General features: G+C 39.1%; 1 non-coding gene and 1 pseudogene across 1 annotated transcript; both read left to right on the top strand.

Annotated features, from left to right (window-relative positions):
• Window positions 1-2468: 2468 nt before the first annotated feature.
• Window positions 2469-3198, top strand: LOC104707119 (uncharacterized; annotated as a pseudogene).
• A 15382-nt stretch (window positions 3199-18580) lies between these two features.
• Window positions 18581-18687, top strand: LOC147939991 (small nucleolar RNA R71). The gene has a single exon (XR_015564959.1). It is a non-coding gene; the product is annotated as a small nucleolar RNA R71 (small nucleolar RNA).
• Window positions 18688-19372: the final 685 nt, after the last annotated feature.

Here is a 19372-nt window from a genome sequence, read left to right as displayed (position 1 = left end):
ACTTAGTTGATTTGAAAAACACCTCTCCTATTTCTTTGATTCGGATAATTCTAAGTTGTTTATTTAAGTCTCTTTTGTTGTTGTAATTTCTTGTATTTTGGTTTTAAAACTATTGTTATCAAATGCATATCTAGTGTGAATTTGTTTCATATGGTGTGAATATCAGCTTGAATTATCTAATTTCTGTCAAAAATATGTCTTTCATATGAAAATTAATTTAAATATATAAAACTAGTGTTCATTTTAAGCAAAAAAAAAAATAACGTATAAATGGTTTGTCATTTTTATTAGTGTAGAAAATGCCAACTTTGAATTTTAGATATTTAAAACAGTTTTAACAAAATATTTAAAATAACAGTTATGTAATGATTGATATGCATATTGCCCTACACTTTTCAATTAATAAGGTATAACTGTTTTCAATACATTATTAGTGTAGGAAACTGCCAATTATAAATTTAATAGATTTAAAGCTCACATACAAAATTAAACATACGAGTCAATAAAATATTTAAGTACATTTATACTTTTTTTGTCAAGCAAACACAAATTAGAAATGAACTCCAAGGTTGATAGCCCAAACCGGAGAAAAAGAGTTTACAAAAGAAATTGCTGAAGCAAAAGATCGAGACGACCGAGAAGACTATCTGCCTTCGATTTTGATGAACGTGATGGTACCTTTGAAATGACCCGACCCATTTTTTCGTTTTTTTATATAATATTAAACTAATGATATCATACTCACTAACATCCTAACCTCAATCAACATACAACAGAAATAGTCAATCACATTAAACCAGAAACCCAATAGAAATAATAACCAATAACCAGTGAATTCAGTACCAATAACAAACAATCATAAAGCAATGAAATAGCAACCTAATCACCCGGGCTAGACCACTACATTTCATTCTAGCAACCTAACAACAACATAAAATAAACAACCGAGTCTCTAGAACATCCTCTTATTCATCGCCTTGATTCTACGATCACACTTTGCATTTACCTGCACCATACACAACAATTGAGATGCCTGAGTTTTATTATAAATACTCTCCCATCTACTTTTTATACACACAAGAAAATACACAAATACACAAAAGCAAGCAAACCAAACAACTCTGAACACACGCGTTTACTATGCACACTTGCGTCGACTCTGCGCACTTGTGTCGACCGACACACTCTTTGCATTGACTCTGCGCACTTGCGCAGACCGACACACTCCTTGCATCGACGTATGCAATCCTCAAAATTCCTTGCTGTGTCGACTGATACACTCCTTGCATCGACCAATGCAATTCCTCGTGTCTCCGTCAAATCCCCAACAACGTCAATTTTCCCCCTTTTATATCCGACCTTAGGGTTTTCAAACCCCAAAACGCAACAAACCAAACGTTTGACTTAAGTTGACCTGTAGAAGGGAATCTTGCATCGACCGATGCACACTCGAAACAAGGGTTCTGGTTTGCGGGAGTTACATGGGCATTCTGAGGGGACGATCTAGACTCTAGAGGATTTGCTTCGGATGTGTGTTCTAGATTGGGGTGGTCACTAGATGTATTGGAAGCGAACAATAACTACTAGACGAGTATTTCTATGGCTCCTTATGAGGCAAGGTATGAGAGGTCAAGTCGTACACCTTTATCAAGGGTTTGGGAGTTTAAGAGGAACATAAGGGTGAGGTTTTGCTGTTTAAAAGCAAGGGAGAGGCGTGAGCTCTATTGTTGTTGGCATTTTTCTTGCTGTTCTAAGTCATTTTTAATCTAAATTACAGGTGAGTAGATGACCTTGACTTATCTAAGAGTTAAATCTTTGTTTTCTGTGTTCTCAACGGTGGTGGTGTCCTCTGAATCTAGGAGTGTTGGACGCGATAGGTTAGGATGGGTGACAATTAACACCATGAGGATGTGCTGGTAGACACAATGGACCAGCAAAGTTCGAATTTACAAACATGATCTTTGCTAATTTTTCATTTAATAGAGGAAAAAATGTAATTTCACCTTAGTAACTTTTACATTGTTTTATGGTTATATATTGAAGATCTAGTGATAATCTACCTATTCCAACAATATTGTGGAGTTTTGATGTTTTCACTGATTTAATAGAAGCATAGTTCTCAATCGCCTCAGCCAACCACTATGGTGTGACTTCCACCCATTAATATGACCGTCTTGATCAAGTTTTAGAAAAAGATATTAACATTTCGTTTAAATTGAAATATGAAAATATAATAAAAGAATTTTTTTTGCTAAAGATAAGGCTTAACATCTAGCGAAAATGCATTGGCCTCTTATGTAATTCAAATAGTAAAAAATCTAAGATACAACCAAATGAAGGGAAAATATGATAATTAACTAGTACTCTCTTCACTATAAAAATAACGCTCGATAGTAGTATTCTTATAACTAAAAACAGTTTGAACAAAGCTTAAAAATTTACTCAAAATTAATTACAAAACTAACTCAATGAGCTTCCCTGTGATTGCGACGTCATTTGGTATTCCCCGAAGTGAGAGCCAAGCGGGCGAGAAGAAAAGAGTTTACCTCCAATATGAAGTTATGCCAGGCTTCGCCATTCGTGGACGTCAAAATATTGATCCTGCCACGGATCCTAAGAAGCTCAAACGGTTACACAATTTTTCATTTTTTTTATCTTCTTATTGATACATATCATCTAATTCAAGTTGTAATTGAATTCAGTGTGTCATATTCAATTATATATGTAGGATAATTGCAAACCGTGTTTTGGCTCAACATTCAAGGTTGAAGAAGGTTCAATATCTGGAGTCTTTAATGAAGCGATCCATGGAGCTTGAGGTATATATACCTCTCCTAATTCATTCCATATATTTACTACTATTATTACTACCTCATTATATTTTTGTAGTAAATATAATTATTTTATTTATGCAGAGACGAAGAAAGGACTTGCGTTCCCAGATAGAGATAGCGATTGAATAGAAGCAATATCTAAAAAATGAGCAAATGAAGCTAAATGAAAATATCTCTGCTCGAATTCAAGATTGTATCGACAAGGACGGTAAATTAATTATACAAGTGACAATTACCTACAAATATATATATATATATATGATAATTACAATTGATATAGAAATAATTATGATACTAATTAAAAGATAAATCGGAGACAGAGAGGCTGGAGAAGAATATGGCTATAGCCACCAATCTTACTTAGTCAATTTGAAAAACACCTCTCCTATTTCTTTGATTCGGATAATTCTAAGTTGTTTATTTCGGTCTCTTTTGCTGTTTTGATTTCATGTGTTTTGGTTTACAGACTATTGTTATCAAATGCTTATTTAGTGTGAATTTGTTTCATATGGTATGAATATCAGCTTGAGTTATCTACTTTCTGTCAAAAAGATGCCTTTCATATGACCATTAAATAAAATACATAAAACTAGTGTTCATTTTAAGCAAAAAACATAATGTATTAATGGTTTGTCATTTTTATTAATGTAGAAAATGCCAGCTTTGAATTTAATATATTTAAAACGGTTTTAACAAAATAATTAAAATAACAGTTATTGATATAGTACTTTTACTTCAATTAAATTATCAATCCACAATTTGCATTAATCAACTCACTAAGAATGCACAAAGATACTCAGTCTAAACTTAAACAAGAATAAGTTCTTTTGTAACAATCTTAACTAACTAACTGATTCAAAGAAAGAAAACTAGACAACTCAAAGCAATGCAAACTCAAAACAAACAAGGACACAACTAAGAACAAACTTTAAATAAAGATTAAACAGGTGAACCTTGGGCAAGGTAATTGACTTGGGAGATAGCTAACCAATCCTATATGTCTAAGCAACAAACAAGAACAATCCTATGGCTAAGAACACTTATGCAAATCAATCTATTTCCATGATAAAGATCCTATGCTAATCAAGTGATAATCAACAATTTCCAAAGGCAATCACAAGGTAAGCATGCATTAACAAGTCCAAATATCACTAAACACCCTAATCATCAATTTCCATTGGCTAGGAATGCAAAGCTCTTGAATAGTTTGGATCAAAAATTTCATCAAACACCTTATGGGCATGGAAATCCTAATATCTAGATTTAAGCTTGATCAAGGATCAATCATCGTTGGGTTGATGACAACTCAAAGCAATGCAAACTCAAAACAAACAAGGACACAACTAAGAACAAACTTTAAATAAAGATTAAATAGGTGAACCTTGGGCAAGGTAATTGACTTGGAAGATAGCTAACCAATCCTAGATGTCTAAGCAACAAACAAGAACAATCCTATGGCTAAGAACACTTATGCAAATCAATCCATTTCCATGATAAAGATCCTATGCTAATCAAGTGATAATCAACAATTTCCAAAGGCAATCACAAGGTAAGCATGCATTATAAACAAGTCCAAATATCACTAAACACCCTAATCATCAATTTCCATTGGCTAGGAATGCAAAGCTCTTGAATAGTTTGGATCAAGAATTTCATCAAACACCTTATGGGCATGGAAATCCTAATATCTAGATTTAAGCTTTATCAAGGATCAATCATCGTTGGGTTGATGATCAAGGATCTAGCATTATTAACACTAAACAAGATAGGAAATACATAAATAAAGCCCTTGACATCAATGATCAATCATCTATCTCCCTAATCTACCTAGCCCAACGTTTTAATGATCTACTCACTCATCATCATGATCACTCAAAGGAAAGAGTTTGATCTTTGTGAAATCATAATAAGAGATTATAGATTAAGAGATTTGAAGAAGAAATTGCTATTAAAAACATAGAAGTACTCAATCAATCCACAAACCAAGAGTAAACAAGTTTAAGAACCCCAAAAGCTGCTAAACAAGAGATAAACCAAAGATAAGTCTCCCCTTAATAGGGTTAGAGTATTTATAGGAAAATAGAAAGGAACACGGATCAACCCAAAACAAATTGGGTCAAACCCGGATAGAAACCATAACAAGTGTGAACCGGCCAGCTTCTGGCCGATGGTGGTGGCTGCTGATGGCTCCTGTTCGTCGTCTAGGTGGTTCCATCGGCCGTCGTTTGGCCGCATGTGATGACCGCTTGCTGCTCCTGTTCTCCTCGTGGAAAGTTCAATCGGCCGTGGTTTGGCCGCTGGCTTTGGCTGATAGCTTCAATCGGCCATCACTTGGCCGCTGCTCTTGGCCGCTAGTAGCTCATGTCCGTGGCGTGGATGATTCGATTGGTCGTGGTTCGGCCGCTGGTCCTGGCCGCTGGTAGCTCATGTCCTTGTCACTTCTCCAACTCCACTCTTCTTGCTTCTTTGTACCAAAACAAGTCCAAATGCTCCAAATGTAGTGAGATTACTCCAGGAACCTGAGAGATAAGACACTAGATGCATATGCTCCTAAAACCACTAGAATGACCAGATCATGCAACAAAACTACCTAAAAACAAGGCTTAAAACCCAACAAAAACACAAGATATCAACTCCCCCAAACTGATCACTTGCTAGTCCTCAAGCAAGGACCAAACAAAAAGTGAGAGAGAGAATTTTGAAAAAGGGATTCAGAACCAAAAAGTATCAACAAAGGATTCAAACCACAGTCCTTAAATGTAATTCAATGGTGCTAATATCAATCAAAGTCCTTACAAATATTTTTTTGTGCTTATCACAATGCACTACTCTAGTTCACCTTCTATCTATTGGTAAAGACTTGCAATCCTATTGAACATCTCTTTCACATTCATTAAAGTGTTTGGTGTAATCTTGCAAATGGAAAATAAATCAAGCTCAATTGGTTTAAGGGAAAGGCTTTTTATAAAGTGGTTGGCAATGGTGTTTTTGGGTGGTTTACTCTCAAACAAAGAGGAATGCTAGATAGTCATGAAACGAATCTAAGATTGAGAATAATTTGGGCATACAAAGCTTAGCTCTTGATGTTTTACCCACCTAGAAGCTTTTCTACCCCTTTTTACTCATCCTTCTTTTCTTTCTTACAAACCCAAAAACTCAACTTGATTCTACTTAAACCCCTTCTCTTCTTTACTTAAGGTCTTAAACTTTTGAATAACTCTAAGGCTTCACTTTAAACACAAGCTCTCTCTTTTTTTTTTTTTTTTTTTTTTTTACTTCTTTGAACTTCTTTTGATGAACTCCCATTCTTATTAAGCTATGCTTTAGCATTCTCTCTTTTTTCTTTATGAAATTTTTCTAGGAGACAACAGCTAGATTTTTCTTTCTCTTTTTCTTCTTAAGAGACTTAGAGCTTTTAACCAAACTTAACCTTAGAGACAAATCTTTTATTTTTTTTTGACCAAGTAATTTTTCTTTTCTCTCCCTTTATCTCTCTTGTTTCCAAACCTTTACCCAAATCAAAATTCTAACCACTTATTTCTTTCAAAACCAGTCCTATTAGCTAGTTCTAAAGTTTCCAAACCTAGCTAAAACAAGAGCCAGTTCTTTCTCATTCTCAATACTCTCAAGATTTCACAACCAAAGCACTATCAACAAAGAGGCCTCACTCAACAAATCAACACAAGGCTTGAAAGAAAAGGTTGGTGTTCAAAGGTATGGCAAAAGATTGGGTTAATCAAAATAGAGTGGCAAATAGAGAATATTAACCCAAATGAAATTTCCATGAGCTAGCATTCATAGTCCATATGCCAGATAATTTAAAGATCAAATTAAAGACCAAATAATATAGAGATGCAGCAATGATCATGCAAGCTTTACACTAGAAGAAAATGCTTTCAAGTGACACAATGCTTTAAGCTTAGATTCTTCATTTTTTCCCAAATATTAAACAAGCACCAATGAACTATAAATGAGGGTTGTGGGTTCAATCCTAAGTCTCTACTTTTACAAGACAACTTCATCATTATCTCCAAATGCAAATGCATACTAAATGCTTCTAGACTCAATACTAAACACAAAAAAAATGAATATGCAAAGCTACATGCTCAAAACATAGCTATTAACAGATGCATGACACAAAAAATGAAAATCAAAACAAAACACAATGTTAGATGGTTAGATGGTTAGTCTCTCCACCAAACTTAATTCACACAGTCTCGGTGTGGGAAAAGCCGGGAAAGAGACTAACAAGAAAAATAAAAATGAAAATCAGAAAATACTCTATGTACAAGGACTTGGAGTGTACCTCTAGTTCATGGAGGAGTCAAGAGAGTAGGAGGAGTTACTGGTGCATGGTGTTGGAGATTTTTCTGCTCTTCTCTTCCTCCTTTGTCTCCTCTCATATGCTGAAGCTCTTGGTGGGTCATAGAAACCAAGTGCAGTGCTAGCCTCACCATGGAATGAGTGTGTCTCCAACTCATCCTCAACCATATCGGCTGGTGCTTCTCTTGAGTCCTCAACAACTTCAAGGTTTGGGTTTGAGCTAGTTGCAGTGTCTAGCTTTGCCTCCACATGCTTCAACCTTTTGTTCAAACTTTTCACTCCATTTACCAGCTTCTTTATGGTCTTTCCTTGCCATTTAAAAAATCTTTGGAGGAGGTGAATGTGGGTGTGGGCTTCTCTAAGAGATTTGTTGGAAGTGGCTTCTTCAAATGATTGGAAATCATACCTAGCACTGCCATAAACTGGATTGGGAGGAGCTGATTGTGAAGGGTCCTCAGCTTGACTTCTCCCCTTCCTTGAAGTTGTTATTGGAATCACTGGCCCATCATCCTTAAAGGAGTAGAGGTAAGCATCTTTAAAGTGGCAGCATATTCCAAACCTGACATAAAGGGATGTAACCTCTTGTTGAGGGAGTAGTAGCCTCTTCTTCTGCATGCTCTTGAAAATGTAACCATAGTATGCATATAAACCCTTCTTGAGGTAGACTGGATCAAGCCTTGCAATTCCATGGTCAAACTCACCAAGCTCAACTCCTTTTGCTTGTAAAATGGGGGTGACAAGTCCTATCTGTTGTTGTCCAAACCTAACCGTGGTAGTGAAGCATTTGGTGGAGGAAGACAGCAGCAACACAAGTGTCTTCAGCATTGGATAATAGTGGGTTCCTTTCTTTGTAAGTTCTTATGAAAGGTTGCAGCCCTGCTAGAAGACAACCAAGTTCATTGGCTTGAACTCCTCCAGTCTCTCTTCTTGCAAAAAGAGTGTGAGAGAGAACCTTGTGAGCATGTGAGCATATCTCACTGTAGGATGCATGATGCATGAGTTCTTCACTTGACCAGCTGCATAATTGCCCACACCAATAGATTGCCAAAAAGAATCATACTCCTTTGGGTTAATGTTGTATTCTAGCCTTGTTCCTGGTTGAAAACATAAATAGCTCCTAACTCTCCAAAATTCATCTTGTAGTGCTTCCCTTGAACTTTAAACTCAAAATGTCCAAGATCATTGGCCTCCTCCACCATCTCATCTTCATAATAAGTCACTGACAAGGATGCAAGGAACTCTCTAGTTTGCTCAACATATGTGGGGAAAGCCATATTGAAGAACTGTCCTAATCCCAAAGTTGTGAAGATGGTTTGCATATCCTCAAGGAGTCCAGCATTGTGAAGGAATTCATGATCTAGGTATCTAGTTGGAGCAAACTTGATCTTCTTAAGGCGTTGCATCGGTTGGGAGTAAGTGGGCTTCTTCTTGCTTGGCTTAAGCTGTTTTTCCTTGGCAGCTATAGGTGGTGGGGATTCAGGCTCACTCTCACTCATATCTCTTTCCTCTGAACCAGATTCCTCAATCACAACCTCCTTACTCTTCTTCTTGCTTGTTGGAGCTTTTTTTTTACCAAGTGAAGACTTAGAATGAGTTGCCTTCTTCTTTTTCTTGTCAACAACTCTTTCCACTACCTACTTTGCCTTTGTTTTCTTTTCTCCAAGTCTCAAGTTGGTTCTACCCATTGTTCCTATCAAAAATACAAAAACATTTGAAAACAATTAGTAAGGCTCACTAGGAGCCACAATTTGAATTCACAACCAGCAAGTGCTAAGTATCTTTGAGGTAAATCAATCATAATAATCCAATGAACAAATGAGAACCAACTTAAACTTAAACCTCATAAGCAAACTCAACATTACTACATCTTTAGAATTTAAGAACTCAATAAACCATCAAACATGATCAATTGGTCTCCAAACTTGCTAGTCCCCTACAGATTGATTCAATGTACAATAGACAAGGTAAAGAAACAATAAAACTCAAATTCCCCCAAATTTTAGAATTTAACAATTCTTAAGAACCCTAAGTGATCAAAAATCATCATTTTTGAAATTAAACAGCAAGCGCAGCAATTCAAACGAAATTGGAATTAGCTAACATCAATATCAAGCTAAACAACCTAAAATCAAGGCATAAATAGCTGGGAATTCCAATCTTACACTTATTGGAATAAAACTTTAGAAGAGAGGGTTGGTTTCTTACATTGTTTTCGACGAGGAGTTATGCAGAACTAGCAGATGAGATTATAAGTAATGGAAAGAGCTTTCAAAACCGAAACAACACACCAAAAATCTTTGAAAACGATTGAGAAATGAGAGAGATGCCAGGTTTTTAGTGTTATAAGGGTGGTGGAGCTTGAAAATCGACAAAGTGAGGAAGAGAAAGATGGGATTCGGGTTTTAGAGTGTTGAGAGAAGTAGTAAACCAGCCAAAATTGATTTGAACAGTTGAAAAATCATTCTGGTTTACTAAGATTGAACCGAATTAAACCGAGAAAGGAGAAGTAGATTTACCCGGACGAGCTCCAACGGTCGACCTTTGGCTGATGGCCGTGACCGATTGGCTGCCTGCGGCCATCACTTGGCCGAAGGTCCTTCCCGCGTGTACTCCCTGTTCCAAAGATCACATTCCACTCTTTAACATTCACTCGACCACGAATTGCCCGATGGGCTTCCCCGATGGTTGCACACGGCCATGGTCTGGCCGAAGGATCTCCCCGCGTGTTTTTCCTGTTCGAAGTCTCCCTTTTTACTCGTGAACCACAATCGGATACCCTTTGGCGGAGTGGCCAAACCGCTCATGGTCCCTGTTTAAGTGTCCGAACTCTTCACTCGACCTTCACTTGACCGAGGGGTCTAACTGATGGGTTCACGCGGGCTCTATCTGACCGATGCACCTAGCCGCTGGTAGCTCCTGGTTGAAACTTCATCATACTCGGGAACTCTCAATCGGCCAGGCTCTGGCCAATTGGTACAACCGATGGTATCAATCGACCCTCCCTTGACCGATTCATAATACCGTTTACTCCATTTATTTATGAACTAAATCCACACAAGTCTCCCAAATTTTTCCAAACACAAAAACACACAAACTAAATGAAATTAAGAAGATATGTACATAAGGATTGAAACTGACTTTCTTTGTGGTGTGGTGAAAGAAAGATGTATGGAATGATGATGTATGGAATGAATAGAAGTCAGGGTGTTTCAATTCCCCTTATGCAGTTGCAGTATAAGAGGTGTCAATCCTATCTGAGTGATTGTGAACAATTAAGATGTGCATATGAGTCTAAGTCAAGCCAATTGTAAAGATTGTTTGTCACTAACAATCCTAAAATGAGATAAGAAATACAGAAAGTAAAAACAACTAGAACAAGATACTAAATGCAAACAGAACAGACAAATTAAAGCTATAATGAAACTAGAACAGAGATAGACACTATGCTAATGAACTAATGCAAGACAGGTAATGAATAGGAAACTACGTGAATGCAATGGAAATGAAACAGGAATGAAACAAGACAATCACAAATCAAAAATACAAGTTCTGGGGATGAACTCGAGCAGCACTCGGCCGAGTGTAGGTCGAGTACGTGGTCGAGCTAGACTTGAACGTGAAAACAGAGCAACACAAGAAAAACAGAGCAATGCTAAAACTAATCAAACAACAAGCAAGCAATGATATTTAGACTAAGATTTCAATAAACAAAGAAGGCCTTGAGGAGGGATTCATGGGCTGAGCTAATCATTGTGGTTATCTAACTTGGTCAACAAATCTCAAGCAAACATTGAGCTGATCTCTAGACATACTATTCTAATACATGTTTAATCCACTCTCATGGCAAGAAACAATCAAACCTATGCAATTCTAGACTTGTTCTCATAAAGAAAAGAATCTACACAAGCAGGCATTAAGGAATACATCTCAAACCAAACAAGACTCCTAATCTCTTAGCAAGCCTAATGGTAAGCTCTAGATCTAGCCTTATCTATGCTCCTTAGACATTGGTGTGATGCTAAGATGCTTGAAATCAAACCCTACCCTCTCAGATATAGGATCAGCATTAAGATCATCTAGCCTAGAAGAGATCTACAACAATCAAGCTTGACCAAATCAAACAACCACAAGATCAACCCAGCCTAACCCATCCTCAAGGTCCTAAACAAACTACTCACAAGAACACATGGTGAAATATGTCAAAAACCCAGAAAATAATGAAACTTGCATCATTAGAAAGATGGAATAGAGATCTACAGTATTGATGAAGGAATAAAACTCGAAATCTTAATACTTTGAAAGTTATGAAACAAACAAAATATAAGAATCTAGTCTTTCTCTCTCAAACAAGTACAAGATCTAAAATAAAAGAAAAGTGCAAAAGGAATAATATCTAAAAAAGGTAAAAACTAGGTTTTAGACTCTCTAAAAAGCTGGACTCTTTTGTGGCTGCAAGTACAAGGGCCTTATATAGGAGGTGAGGTGGAAGCCCTAAAAATACAAAAAGTCAAAGTGGTCAACGGCTCGGTCAACTCGACCAGTGCTCGGTCGAGTGGCTGGTCGAGCTGGCTTCTCTCGTGCATTCTCCACTCGGTCGAGTCCTCCTCAGCACACGGTCGAGTGGTGGTCGAGTGGTGCGGTCGAGTTGGACTCCGGACCTTGATTCTACAGCCTTAACTCTCTTGTTTTCTCCTCAGCATTGCTTCCATGCTCCTTAAGCTCCAAAATCACCTGTTTATGCATGAAAAGATGCAAATGCAATACAACTATACTCTAATGCATGATTAGTCCTAAAGCTACACAATAATGGCCTAAATGGATAGCAAAAGATGCAAAAGTTGTGAATAAACTAAGGGAAAACAAGGTAAAATATATGAACATCAACACCCCCAAACTTAGTCTTTGCTTGCCCTCAAGCAAATAATCAAGACAAAAGAAGGTAGGTGAGGTTTGAAAGTGGGATCTCAGCTCCTAAAGCTTGCAAATAGACTATCTAGAATCAATGTCCAAGTTACTAGTACTATGATGCAAGTTGAATGAGCTATACTTAAAGACTTTAGACAAGCATATCACAACCTTCACTGATTTGAGCCTTAGACATCCACATGCATTCAAATCAACCATTTCCTTTAACATTCATTAATCAAGAACATGAATCAACTCTATGCAATGCTTAAACTCATTTGGCTTGGCAGTAAAAGGTTTAGAGACAATGATGGTCTCTTTTTAGAGTAGGGCTTATCAATATCAAGGTTCTCTCATAAAAAATGGATTGAGCTTTAGAAGAATGCTAAAGGTAAGAACACTTAGACACATACAAGAACAAAACCTTGTCTACCCAAAGGCACCCAAAGTGTTTATCCTATCAATCTAAACCCAATTGGTCCTAGTGCTACCCTTTAACTTCATTTCTTCTTTTTCACCCTTTTCTCTTTTGGTTTTAAAGTCTTAGGAGAGGTTTCTTATTTGATCTTTCTAGTGGAATGGGGGATTCTTACTTATTTGCTATGGTTCTCTTTTCTTCTTATTCTTAAGACATATAAGCATTTTGCTAGACTTCTCTTTCCTTTCTTTCTTTTCTTTAACTAGAACCATCTTTAAACAACCTTATTCTTCCCATTCTTTCACTAGACTTTAAATTTTCTTAAACACATTCCCCTCCTAAAGACTCTAACCTTTACTTTCTTTTTTTCCTCTTTTCTTTTCATAATAGTCAAGTCCCAAACCCAACAAGTGAACCACCTAGTCCTATCTAGTTTGAAAAATGCAAACTAGAACTACACAAGGCTTTACTCTTGTCAGTTCAAACCTAACACTTTCTACCAAGCTCAATCCCAAAAATAGGCCTCACACACACAGGAATGAACATGGCTTGAAAGAAGGTTTGGTTTAGGGGTAGGGGAACTGATTCTTAATGAGGAAATCAGCTACTTGGATCAACAAGAGTGGCAAAAAGGAAGAAGATGATCCAAATATGTATATGGTATCCATGAGTTTAAAGCAATGCACACATTGATAATTGAAAGTCAATATTAGGTTCTTATAAATAGGAAATGGTTTCAAATCTCAACATGCTTCAATTTAGACCAAATGCAATGTAGGAATTCAAGGCCTGGTTCAATCTTATTCTTCTAACCACTCAACTAGCATCAAAGTACTATTAACTTGGGCATTGATCCTAGTCTAGTGAATAAACAAGCTAACAAGGGAATACTCATCATAGATCCCTAATGCAAATACTATACAATCCTACATGAAACATGCTAAACAAGATCCTAATGTGAAATGCAAACTACATGAACACTCTTTCTTTTTATAAAGATTTTTGCAAAAATTTTCAAATTTTTAGGGTTTTTCTATGCCTTAGATGCTATGCAAGTATTAACATGATTATGCTAAAAATTTGAAATAAGAATCACAAAACACAATGTCAAATGCTATCTCAAACCCTCCCCCAAACTTAAATCACACAGTCCCTGTGTGAAAGAAATTTGATTCAGGATACAAGATGAAAAAAAAAAAAAAAACACAATGTCAAATGCAATGATATCTACAAGGGAAGGTGATAGTGGTACCTTAGGGATTGTGGAAGTAGTTTTCCACATCCATCTGCATGCTGTCATAGGAGTAGTTGGGGTCTTGTTGGTGACTTGGAGGTGGAGATTGGGGCAGCTCGACGATGGGGATCGACCGGGACTCGGTCGAGTACGTGCTCGAGTGGGGGGTCAAGCTGGACCATGAGTGTCAAAATGTTGACCTTGCTGCTGATAGAACTGCTGGTAGAGTGCTGGATCCATGAAGTACTGGGGTGGGATGGGAGGGTAACCTTGATATCCTGGATAAGCAGCTGGAGGTGGGAAACCATAGGGTGATCTGGGTTGGAACTCGGCCGAGTGCATTGGGGGTGCTCGGTCGAGTGGGTGCTCGATTGACCCGGTCGAGTACCTTGAAAAGGGTTGTTCTCGGGTACTTGAGCTCCTCTTCCTCTGATTTGGCTCATACATTAAGGCCCTAGCTGGTTCCACAGGGTTCACAACTCTAGAAAGTGCTCTAGTTGAGCTATTCCTCCTCAAAGGGCTTGATGGTGTAGGTGAAGAATTCCCACTCTTCAACTCAGCAATCTCCTTCTTTAAGCCCTTGATGGACTTAGCCATGTTGGTCACCTTCTTCTTCAGCTTATCAAACCTCTTCCCATGCCATTTGTTCCATTTTTGCAGAAGGGTTAATCTCTTGGTAGCCTCCCTCACTCCTCTACTATCTCTTGGGTTGAGCTCATAATCCTCAAAGTAAAATTGCTCCTCCCCATCAGCCATTTGCACATCTCCAGCTTCAACAACTCTAAGTTGAACTATCCCATCAAACAAATGCTCCTCAGCTGGCCAAAAGTCAATGTTGGCTCCTTCTTGAATGGTGGTGAGCTCTTGGTTAGGCAAAATCAGTTGCTTTTTCCCAAGTGTTGGAAGTTCAAAGTTGAAAATGTGATTCCCTTGATGCATCTCCTTGGCTAGGATGAGAGTAGAGGTGAGGTAGCTAGAGTCAATCCATCTTGGTGAAACCCTTTCTCCTCTAAGTGGAACCTTAGCAGCTTGTAGGATTGGAGTAATGATGCCTCCAATGGTTAGTGCTCCTCTGGATCCTTTGTTCTCCAACTTGCCTACCCAACTTCTCAATTAAATCATGTGGTCAATGAGCACCATTGCTAGGTCAGTCTCCACAGTGCTCCCAAGAATGATGGTGCCATTTCTTGCTTGGAAGATGACTCCATTGAGAGCTAAATCAATCATCTTTAGCTCCCCCTCATTAATATTCCCAGTTTCCTTCCTAGCAAAGAAGGTGTTGGCAAGAGCTTTGTGGAAGTACCTTAGGACTGGGCTCCTTATCCTTGAACTCTTGGAATTGGAGGATGAGTAGTATTTGTTGTCCCCAATGGTCTCCCACACAGCATAGAGCTCTTCTCTTGGAATCATCAAACTCCTATTGCTCCCAACCTCAAAACCAAACATATTGGCTATCTTCTTCATTGAAAGTTCTTACCTTTTCCCTTTGATTGTGAAAGCAATGTGACCAGCTCCAAACTCAGCATCCATCCTTGCATATGTATGCAGCTTGACTGTGGCTAGAAACTCACAACTCTCTTCTTTGTATCCCTCCATGCAAAGCCCCATAAACTTAGTTAGGTTGCTCTTCTCAAAGAGATACTCCACATCTTCACCAATGGCTAGCTTCTCCATGGTTTCCTTGTGTGGATATCTAGTCCCTAAGAACTCCATTCTCATGAAAGCATCATAAAGTTGCCTCTTTGACAACCCACAAGACTCAGCTTCTCCATCACCCTCTATCTCTTCTTTTTCACTTTCTTCCTCACTCTCATTCTCACTCTCCTCTTGTTCAACCTCAACTGCTGGCCTCTTCCCTTTGGCCTTGTGTCTCCTCATGAACTCATTGAGAGTTGACTCCCTTTCCTCCTCACTTTCAGTCCTCTCAGGATCTTCCTCAACTCTCTCTCTCCTTGGACGCGGCATCTGGCTCGACCGGCTGCTCGAACCACCACTCGGTCGAGTGCATGATCGAGTGGGGCGTCGAGTGGCCCTTCCAGCTTCTCCTCTTGATTCAAGGCTAGCATCATGACATTCCATGGAGGTTGCAGCGGTTTGTTGAGACTTCCTAGTGATTCTTGAAGACATTTTTCAAATAGAACTGAAGGGAATAGACTCAAAGCTCAAAGTTAATAGGTTAGTGAACCAAAAACTTGAAAGAACTAAGCTTGAGCAAAAGATAAGCTATGAGAGAGACTTTAAAACTTGAATTCAATGGTTTTGAGCAAATGAGAGAATGTGAGAGGTATAATTTCGTGCAAGGTCTATATAAAGAAGCTAAGGGGACAAAGAGACAAGGGTGGAGCGTCCATACCATTCAAATTTGAAATGGGAATCTTTGACCTGCTTTTTGCTGCCACTCGACCCCACACTCGACTGTACACGGTCGAGCACCTTGACCAAACTTTGAAATTTCAAAATTTTTCTTCTTGTTCTTCCCTCCACTTGATCGTTCTAGCGATTTGAAGATCAAATGGGCCTCAATTCCTTTCCAGCTCGGTCGAGTACCTCTCATGGATAGGTCGAGTGGGCTTGCGAGTCTCCTTCTCCAAGTCTAATTCCCTCCTTACCCAACTATATTCTCACCTAAAGGCCTGTCCAACACAAACAAAAAAGAAAACACATCAAAACTACAAGGAAAATAAACCATATTTACAAAGGATACCTTAGGGACTTCCTCCCTAGTGAGCTTGTTTAAAGTCACTAAGCTTGACTTTGGTGTCCTTTTTAGACTTGGTTTAGATACCAAGGAGGTGATGAAATCCTCCCTGGAACCTCTTGATCACTGTGAAGTTGATCTTTGATCACCTCACCCTTAACACACAAACCATGTTTCTTCTTGATTTTGAGCCTTGGTCTTGCCTTCCTTAAGGACCTCTTGTTCAGCTTAACTTGAAGATCCTCAACCATACTAGTCAACTCTTGAACTGACCTCTTAAGCTTTTCCACAGAATCATCTTGAAAGGAGAGCTTAGCCTTTGGAGTTGCTTCACCACTTGAACCTTCTTGACCCCCTTTGTCCTTGATAGTAAAAGGTTGATCATCAATGGTAGGAAGGTTGGTTGGGTTATAGATGTTAAACTTCATGGCTATATCTTCAGCAATGTTCAAGGTCACAAGACCCTCTTTGACATCAATAACTGCTCCAACAGTGGCTAGGAATGGCCTTCCAAGAATGATAGGATCTTCAGGTTCCTTGTCCATCTCCAACACCACAAAATCAGTGTGAACCCTTGCCTTCCCTATCTTGACTGGGACATTCTCCAACCTTCCAACTATCTCTTTGTTTGACCCATCAGCTAAACATATATGAAGGTTGGTGGACTTGAAATCAGTTCTCCCAAGCTTTTGTGCTATGGAGTATGGCATCACACTTGTTGAAGCTCCCAAATCACAAAGGCATTGGTTGTAGTGAAGATAGCTAAGTGTGCAAGGCAGATAGAATGGACCTGGATCCTTAAGCTTGATTGGAATGATAACTCCTCCAAGGTCCTCAAGATCCTTCTCATCTTGAGCTTCAGCCTTCTTCTTTGACAAATCAAGCAAAAAGTCTTTGTAGAGAGGATATGGATCATACTGTTCCAAGGCAGGTCCTCTCTCCTCTTCTTGGTAAGCAATGGTGATCTCTTGTATGGCCAACACTTCCTCAACCACAGCTTCTTCAATCACAACCACTTCCTTCAAAACCTTCTCTTCCTCTTGTTGCTTAGCCATCATCTCCTTTCTCTCAATGATTTCCCTAAGCTCCTTAATCTTTTGTGCTTTGAAACGTCCTGGGAATGGAAGAGGTGGCTTGTAAGCAGGAGGAATGTACTTAGCAGGCTTGACAGCTTCTGAGTCTGCAACTCGATCGACCACTCGAGCATGCACTCGATCGAGTGGTTGTTCGAGTACTTGGTCGAGTGCAATAACGGACTCCAGTTGCTTTGCACAAACGTCACTTGGGGCTTCAGTAACTAATGAATTCCTCCAACTTGGACTTCACTGTCCTCAGTGACTTCCACATCAGAGATATGAATGGCTTTTGCAGTGAACTCCCTTGGATTTTGAACAGCTTTTCCAGGGAGTTGGTTGGGTTTAGGAGCTGAAGTAGAGGCAATGTTACTCTCCATATACTTCATTCTGGAGTTGAGACCTTCAAACTTCATGTTCAGATCATTATACTGTGATGTGAGCCTTTGATTCAACTCAGCAAACTGCTTGGCTTCCTCAATCTTGCCTTGTGTTTGCCCAATCAACAACTGTTGCATCATTGCTCTTAAGTCTTGTTCCTGGCCTTGGTTAGTCTGAAACCCTGGTGGGGGACACAATTGGGGCTGGAACACTTGGTGTTGTTGCTTGGGAATGTAGTTTTGTTGCTGTTGAGGTTGAGGAGGTGGATAGACCTGGTCTTGAGGGTTGGCCACATTGGTGCTCCTATAAGAGAGATTGTTGTTCTTGAAACCTCCTTGGTTGTAGCCTTTGAATCCTCCCTGGTTCTGCATGTAGCACAACTCAGCAAATTCAGGCTCCCCCTCTTGAACTGGAGCTTCCTCTTCACCAATGAAGTGAATGGACTTGGATTGGCTGAGGAAGATCTTGTCAAGCTTCTCATTGACCATCTTCAAATCCTTCTTATACTTGTCCTCTTGATCAGTTGAGGAGCTCCTTATGGTCCTATCATAGTCCTCATTATAATTGCCATCAGATTGAGCAAGATTCTCAACCAATTCCCATCCTTCTTCCACATTCTTGTTGAGGAAATTGCCATTAGAGGCTGTGTCAAGAAGCATTCTTATCTTGGGAAGCACTCCTCTATACAAGGTGCTTAGAAGTGACTCATTGCTGAAGCCATGGTGAGGACACTGAGTTTGGAATCCTTTAAACCTCTCCCAAGCTTCACAGAAGCTCTCATTATTCCTTTGAGCAAACCCAGAAATCTCATTCCTCAGCCTAACAGTCCTTGCATTGGAGAAGAACTTGGCCAGAAAAGCTTTCTTGCATGCATCCCATGTGGTGATAGCTCTAGTAGGTAGAGTTTTCTCCCAAAGGTGAGCTTTGTCTCCAAGAGAAAATGGGAAGAGCCTTAATTTGAATCCATCTTCACTCACTCCATTGATCTTTGTGAGGCCACAGATTCTGTCAAACTCATCAAGGTGATCTAGTGGATCCTCCATTGGCAACCCATGAAACTTGTTTGCTTGTATCATTGAGATCAATCCACTCTTGATCTCAAAGTTATTGTTTGCTACTGAAGGTGGCACAATTCCAGCCCTTTGGTTGTGGGTATTGGGTGCATCTCCTGCACCAATGTGCCTTGGTCTTTGCTCATGGACAGCTTGTTGCTCCATGATGTCTTGACCTTGTTGTTGTTGAACTACTCTTCCTTGCTTATGTCTCAAACCCTTTTGTAGCCTGTGGATGTTGTCAATAGGCTGTTGAAGACTGTCTTTGCCTTTTGACCTTGTGTGCATCAACAAACTCTACTACGGACTCGAACAGGTACACGGTCGAGCGCAGGCTCGAGTGGGTGGTCGAGTCGACTGGGAAGTAATGGCTATTTAGGTCCGGCTTCTGGCTCGATCAAGTGCTCGATCACTGCTCGGTCGAGTGGTGGTCGAGTAGGTGGTCGAGTGGGTA

This window comes from Camelina sativa, chromosome 8, assembly GCF_030686135.1.
Source record: "Camelina sativa cultivar CO46 ecotype springtype chromosome 8, ASM3068613v1".
NCBI classification, from domain to species: domain Eukaryota; kingdom Viridiplantae; phylum Streptophyta; class Magnoliopsida; order Brassicales; family Brassicaceae; genus Camelina; species Camelina sativa.
This window is presented reverse-complemented; position numbering and strand designations above follow the sequence as displayed.